Below are 8,493 nucleotides of genomic sequence, written 5' to 3'. Positions count from 1 at the left end.
GGGGTAACCTCCATGGAACCCCCTCCCCCCATCTCCAGGAACTCCCCCACGAGGGATAAGGTTAAATTCCCCCCCCCCTAAATACAAAACAAAACAAAAAACCAAAAAAGGTCTGTGAACCACCAAACAGTCACAGGGTGTTCGGTCTGGGGTTGGACCAAACGGGATGGTTTGATTCGACCCCGAACCTTCGAACTGAACAGGTTCAACGTTGAACTTCTTGAATATTGAACCTGTTTGCACATCCCTAACAGAATTAGCAAACAGGATAATTTCTCCACTACTAATTCAAACAGTTGTCATGCTTTCTACCTTTGACAGGCTGAGTAGGAGACAATGGAAAGAAAAACATATACACAGCTGTCAATCTGAATTAGGGAGCAGAGTATTTTATGGCAGTTTTCTAATTTATGAATTACTGACTAACAGGCATGTCATTGTTTCCAGTTGAAGTTCCGTGCTTCCTAATAAAGCAGTTATGTGTGGATCACAGACCCAAGGGTTTTGTGTGCATGCAGTCAAACAGCAAGTATTCAAGTTTTACAGTGAGCAAAAATACAAACACAGACTCTTGCCCACATTTCTCTTATATGCTGTTTACATATGTATAACAGATACAGTCAAACACAGATTTACAATTTCTTCCTTTCAAAGGGTATCTGTCCTCTCAAAAAGACTGTATCTCGAAGAGGCTTTATCATGGAAGCATAAAGATTTGTATACTATTTATTAGTAACTTACAGTCACAAGTAGAATCTTAATGTCAAACCCTATTCATATATTGGGGCCATTCACATGACCAGGAGAATAGGTGGTTGGTGGGTGGTTGGGCGGGGCGGGCTGGTTCAATTCACCTTCCCACCCAGACAATCGCTGTAATGTTAATGGGTGCATGGACTGAGCTCCCAGATGATCTGCGCTGCATGACGCAGTGAGGAGCTCCAGAGGCTGAGGCGATGCATCCTGGCCTCCAGATATCCCACAAGGCACCATGCAATATGTGTGGTGCGTCGAAGAATTCCCCCAGAAGACAGGCATTCTAGGCACCCATCTCTATGTCCACTGGGGCTGAACACTGCCCCAACAAACACACAATCCTGGAGCCCAGGTTAAGGGTTCACTTGAGACTTTCGCCCCAGCTCGCTTGAGCTGTACACCCTTTCACCCGGGTTAAAAAGCTTGGATAGGCAGCAGTGTCCCGCTGGGTTAGGGCCTGATCCCAACAATTCTCACGCTCAGCCTAACCCAGGCTGGGCTTCCCTAGCCTGCGTTAGGGATCATATGAGAACAGCCTCATTATGTTCAATGTATGTACAATCTGTGTGCAGTGCATGCACATACGCATGTAGTACGTGGACTCATGTAACTCTTCACATGTTATGTTGAATGCAAGGACAGCAGTACTTACATTTCTATCTTTCCTGCATATCAGTGGACCTGTACTCAGGTTCACTTTACAAAGAAATGTATGCACAATCGTTCACACAAAATCATGTACATGTTTGTACATGAAAAAATGTACAACATAATGTCACTTGAAAAAATGTACAACATAATGTCTGAATAGGGCTGCAGTCACAAAGTTAATCTAGGTAGTTGGAACATTCTAAGTTTAAGTAGGAAGGAGTTGGGGTTGGCAATATTATCCAGAACAGGACTGCAGTAAACTTCAACAATTCCTAAGAAATCAGCCCTTTGCCCTATTCCTTTGGAATCTGGGTTGTGGCAGGCACCCCTTGGGGCACTGCCACCCAACCCACTGTTTTGCCCCTCAGACCCCCTTTCTGCCCCAAATCTGCCCCAAAGACATGTCAACCAGAAATTAACAGATGTCAAACATCAAAATGGAGACTGAAGGAGAAAGACTTTTAGCGATTGCAAAATGGAGTTCCAAAACAGCTGAAACAACAAAACGTTTTGTATCCGAAACAGGGACGTTTTGTTTCGGCTACAAAATTTTCTGTTTTGAGCATTGGGTGTTTTGTTTCGGCTACAAAACAAATGAAATGGCCTGTTTGGGGCATAAAACATCTTGTATCTGAAACGAAATGCACACCCCTAGTAATTTCTCTAAGATGGGTATTATTCAAAAACTATATCTAGCCATCTGAATTGCCAACAAGTTTTTAGTTTGAGGGTAGGTTAGTGGGAGACTTTGGAGCACAAAGAATGACCTCTCTTGGCAGCTTCACAAATGTCTGTTCCCACAGGGGATGTCATCTGTATCTAACTCCATCAATCCAACACTGACCAGAAGTATTTACTGTGAGTTATTATCTGAAAAATAGATGTTGCACTAAGAGCTTAATGTGTGGGACACTGATATTATACTTATGAGACACCTGTAGGCAATTTCAGTGAAATGTAATCAATTGGAGTCATAGAATATTGCAAGTACATTGTATAGCTAGTTTAAGCTTTTCTTTAATTAATTGTTTGTAAAGAGCATCCATAAACCTTGCTTACCCCAAAACCCGAGTTTTAAATTTTTCATGTAGCAGCTGTGTTGGCGGTTTAAGGGTTAAGGCTGATAGGATGGGTGGGGCTTAAGGGAGAAAGGGAGAGTTAAAGATCTGGTGAAGGAGGCCTAGCAGGAATGAAGGTCTATTGTTAGTCAGATGTTAATAAAGCTGCTTATGTTTGAGAGGCTCCTAGAATCTTGGTCTTCACAACATAGCATCCAGCCAGGAGATCTCATACAACACTGGTACTTCTGCCTGAAATGGGGGTGGGTTTCAAGTCCTAAAAAGGGTCCACCATCAACCCTAATAAGCGTCAACCATGTCTGGAAATTTCTTCCCAATTTTGACTTAAAATGATATATTTAAAGATGGTTTGGTGATTTGCCATTATTTTCTGTTATAATTACATAATCTTCACTGACAGTCATGTATGCATGCAGGCTAGTAGAGTTAGCCTGATTAGCAAAGTTCAAGTTCCTGACTTCGCTGAGCTCAATTTTAGCCCCAGTATCGAAATCATTTTAAAGGAAAAATCTATATTAGTCTTGGGTTTATTTATTACATTTCTATACCACTCTATCCAAAGGCTTCCATCGAACTGGTCCGACTTGAGGTCAATTCAAACCCCCTGGGCTGGCTTGGAGCCGGTTTGGGGGTTCTCGAATGGGGTCCTCGGCTGGGTGACCCAGCCATGCAAGTGGCCAAGGCACATGCACGGCAACCTCCATAAATGGCCGCCGCCTCTTCAGAAAGGGCCAAAGCGGCCCATAAACAGGCTGAAATGGCCCTTTGGAGATGGGGGAGGCTGGCGAGGGGGAACCACTGGAGATCCAACCCCTGCAGCCATGGCAGCACCTCTCTAGGCCACTGCTGAACCGAGTGGTAAGTTAAATTTTTTTTTAAAACTCTAGAACCCACAAACTGGATCGAATAATAGCCAAGCTGGACCCCTCATTCAGGGTGACAAAACAGAACACGCCCAGTCCAGTTCAAGTCCGGTTTGGACTCAAACCAAACTGGGCAAACTGATTTTGTGCACACCCCTACCAACTAGGGGACTCTTGCTGGGTTGGGGTGGATGTGTTTTGGGGTGAAGGAGAGGTGATATTTTGAGCATCTCCCTTGTACACAGAGGTGTTTTGTAACAAGACGAGTGTCACATTATGACCATAAGGACTTCAGAGAAAATTTATGCTTTGAAGATCATTAGTGTAGGATCATAAGGCCATCTTTCTAGGGCTGGGTGTTTACTTCATCAGATAGTGCTATTATGGATATGATGGAATAATGTTTCTAGTGTATAGATCTTAACTTGCCATGTAATAAGGTAGCCTAATGAAATGAGTTTTATTCAGGCCTTGTTTCTCATAATGCTTCAGCAAAAGATGATACATCAAAATATTCTTTTAGCAAATGCATCACACAAAGCCCTGGCATATTGCTTATGAAGTTTAATTTTGTAACAATTCATGGGGTATAATATATCTATAGCCATTTCTATGGAATGAATCCTACAGGCTCATTATAAAAGCTGTACTATTGTCCCAAAATATTGCTTTTCTTGTTGAACTGTTGCAAGGATTTGGTGCAATTTACATGTTTAACCTTTGTGGGACTGCTAGACCTTGCTTTTTAATTTTTTTCACTTATCTTGCTATTATTATTGAACTAGGTTGCCACACTTATTTCCTTTAAATGGTACCTCTGTCAGATAGTCATTGTGAAGTCACTGATACCATTTGGGACAGGAAATCTTAAATTAGCATCTATTTATTGTAGGTTTTTTATTTAAAAAAAGGCTATTTATCAAGGAAAAACAAATCTATGTTACTCTTTTTATATTCTTTTATAAACAAAGTTTCCTAGAAACAAAAAAGACTCTGGTATGATTTTATACCATAATTAATAATATGCATTGGGTATGATTATTAAATTATCAGAGGAGCATACACAGGAATTACTGCATTTGTTTTTCACAACAGTATAGGTGGCCCTCGTTATCCACAGGGGTTCAGTTCCTACCAGTTTCCATGGATAAAGAGACCTTGAGGCAATGGGAATTCGGTATGTGTGTGTTAAGTTCCTCTGGATCGAAAAAAGATTTTAAACGATCAAAAAAGGCTTTAAAAAGGCAGAAATTAATATACCATGTCATGCTCTGCAGGACTCCAGCTGTCCAGAAATACCCTGCCCAACCCCCAATTACACCGTTTTCCAACGAAAAATCACAGGGATTTTTTTGAAAAAGAAAGAGCCATGAAATGCCTCCTGTCAGCAAAATGGCGGTCGGACAGGAACTCGGAGGTCATTTACAGCCATCTAGGAGCCGCAGATAGGCAAATTAAACCCTTTTTGTATCCGTGAAAAACGAGGTTGGGTGTACATGGCCTGACCATGGATACCTGAAACTGCGGGTGCTGGGACCATGGATAACGAGGGCCGCCTGTATGAGATCAGTTAAGTACACCAATGATAACTTGCCCAGGGTCCCTCAGTGTGCTTTCTGGATTTGAGATCAGGTTCCTCCACTTCAAATCCAGGACTCTCTGCAGTACAACACACTGTTTTTTGCCTTGGAGGAAAAAATGAAGAGAGAGAGATTTCGGGCCACTTCTCTCTTTTTATCAGATTTAAAAAACCTGTTCAGTACTATAAATCTTGCAAAAACCCAAACTCTGTAAATAGTTTCAAGTGAGCAAAACATCTTATTACTGTAGAAAAATGTCACGTAGTAATGAAATCCTCTATAGTTAGAATGAAATCAATATTGTACGATGTGGTTTATGTACCACCCTAATCAATTTTAATCAAATGGGTGGTTTCTGGCACTTCTACATATTTCCATTATTTTTCTGTTTTATCTGTAATTACTATTTAATTATCACAGTAGAACACATAGCAGGAATTACAATTATTTGTAATTTTTCTTTATTTACACTTTTTATGAATTTTCAAAAACAAATAAAGATAATCAACATACAAAAACACTCAGAATAATGAAGCATTAGCAAAATAATTCTAGCATTCTAGCAAAGAGATTAACAGGGTTAACAACTGAAACTACCTGGGAGTTAATTTAAAAACTGACATCAGGGTCACTTGAAGTCATTTTTATTAGGGCCTATAGGAGACTTCTTTAGCTGAACTTTGCTGCTACAAAAATATCGCCTTTAATACCTTCTATGTAAGCATTTCTCATTTTGTATTGCTGAACACTTTCCTGGGCTTCTCTAATTCAGTGATTATAATTATGATGCTTGCATAGCTATGGGTAACTAGTGACTTTTGAGAGAAACTCAGGAGGGTCCATTTTAAGAATCTCCTTTCAAATCACCATCCCCACATAGTGAGCAAGTGACTGACAATCTTTCATCTTCACAAAAGCTCTTTTAGGAGTGCAATTTTCCATTTTACAGACTGGGACCTGAAGCCTGAAATTAGTTCACACTTAAATGTCTCAACATGATCATGAATACAGGTGTGCTGCTAGTGCTGAACTGAATTTGCCCTGAACAATTATCTTCAAAATGTTCCTTTGTGAATATTGAGGGAGAATATTTTCTGAGTTTGCAAATATTTACCAAATGTTTGGCATCCTTTGCATTTGACATCCAAAGATTCTGCAACATTTCACAGTATCTGACAGCTGGCATGCAGCAGCAATCCGATTTTTACAGTATCTGACATGGAGCAGTGAATAGTTCACAGGATGGTTTGTTTGTCTGAAAGGCTTGTATGCTGCCCCTCAGTTACAGAAACTCTCAGGGCGGCTGACAACCTTCCATAGCAAAGCAATACACAAAATGACAATAAAATCAACAAAATGAAACTCAGAGTGAAAACAGATCAAAAGATATGACACCAACATGCAGAAGCAGTCACCACGGAGTAATGCCTGACATGTAAACATAACCACATACACGGCTTTGGATTCCTTGGAAGAAGAGTGGGATATAAATGGTTTTTTAAAATGTAGCCATTTGCATTTGACAAGATCTGACAGATGACATACTGCAGCCATCAACATTTGCCAGCAGGGTCAGAGCCACAACTGGGCGAATGGGTTCAAAGAACCCCGGCTGCCACCAATCAGGGGCCATGAGTGTGGCCCCAGACACACACCCTGCATCTGACATCAGGCATTATTTCGGTCCCAAACGGGGCCGTGTGGTCCTCTCTGGAGCCGAAATTGGCCCACGCGGTGTTGGCAGCACGGCCGGAGTGACTCTCCCTGCCTTAAAGCACTCCTGGTCTCACTGCCAATGCAGCAGGGCCAATCGATCTCCCTCCCAAAAAGGGCTGCACAGCCCCATTTAGGAGAGAGATCAGCCTGTGCTGCATTGTCAGCGCGGCCAGAATCACTCTCCCTGCCTATAAGGCAGGGAGAGTCGCTCCAGCTCATGCTGCCCAATGCAGCACGGGCCGATCTCCTTTCCAAACGGGGCTGGGCAGCCCCATTTGGAAGGGAGACCACAGCCCCGTTTCTGACGTCAGACGTGGGGGTGTGGCTAGCCAGGCCCCTGCGTCTGATGTCAGATGTGGGGGTGGGTGGGGCTAGGTGGCCACAGCGGCAGCCACACGTGGGCCGCTGCCAGCCTCGCTCCACTCCTGTTTGACAGTATGCAATATATGTTATATATTACGGCAGTGGTCTCCAGGTGTTTTTGGACACAACTCCTATCATCCCCAGCCATATCGGCCTTTGGTGGTTGTTCAACAACATCTTGGGGCCCATGGTTGAGAACTCCTATGTTATGATGGGTTGGTGACACCACATTCTAGTGGCTCCATTCCTTTCTGACAGAAGGTGATGCTGGGGGGACCACTGCTTTGCACCGTGGTGCTTAAGCTATGGTCTTTTGCAGGGCTCCAGCCTGCCTCCTGAACTTTAACATAAAGCTGCTGGTTGATCATTGAAGAGAACCTTTTCTGTAATAGCATCCCATCTGCCGACTAACCTCCTTAGCTCTGTATGCTTGGCACCAGTGCTATGTCTTTTCAGTGCCAGATAGGAGGCATTTTAATCCAGTAATGAGGGTTTTTTTTGCTATTGCTATTGCTATTTGTTTTTAAACTGTAATCTTAATTGGTTTTTATCTGGGCCGTGCTTTATTTGCTTTGGTGGCGATTTCAACCATTTTAAAAATATCTGTTTCATTTATTCATTTATCTGATAATGATTTATATCCTGCCTTTCAGATGAAAACAAGGCATTCAAGACAAGTCACAATAAAAAACACACAGATAAACTGCAACACAATAAAACATCTTAGAACAGTATTAGATCCATATCAAAAAACAAAGAGCACAGAAGAAGCAAGAAACTACTGTGCCTGCAGCCATCCTCCATACGTAACTGAGCACAATCCCACTTTATTGCATTAAATAAATTGAACATAATTTCATGTGATTGATTTTTCCTTTCTCCGCCTTGACAATTCAGAAGTGGTGAGTTCAGATAATAACCATTTTATTATTATCAGGTGTGGTAATATGGTATAGGCAATGTCAGAACATTTCCACACTTTATGCAGCAGTCTGTGACTACTACAAATATTTATATACTGCTTTTAGACAGAAGCTCTCAAAGCAGTTTACATAGAAAATAAATAAATACTAAGTAGGATGGTTTCATGTCCCCAAAGGGCTCACAATCTAAAAAGAGACATAAGGTAGACACCATCAACTACCCTTGTTGCTCTCACTCTACTAAATGTAAGAGAATCACCACTTTAAAAGGTTTGTCTTCACTCAGCAGGGGTCAGCTTTCACCAGTAGATTGTGCAGTAATCATGTGAGGTACGAACGGCATTGCATTTTCCTGAACATGCAGTGGACATGTCATGTTAATTGCACTAGGAAATGCTGGTGGAACTTAGCTGCAGCATGAAGTGTAAAAAGTGTATCTGCTGAGGAGAAACCCTTTGTTCACACGTTAAGTTGTACAAATGGAAAAGAATTTACTGGGCAACTGCTCAATACAGCGACTTTTTGTGGCATATTAAATGTGGTTGAGATGTAAACTGGGGTG

The sequence above is a fragment of the Hemicordylus capensis genome, chromosome 3 (assembly GCF_027244095.1).
Source record: "Hemicordylus capensis ecotype Gifberg chromosome 3, rHemCap1.1.pri, whole genome shotgun sequence".
NCBI lineage: Eukaryota > Metazoa > Chordata > Lepidosauria > Squamata > Cordylidae > Hemicordylus > Hemicordylus capensis.
Note: the sequence above shows the minus strand (reverse complement) of the source record.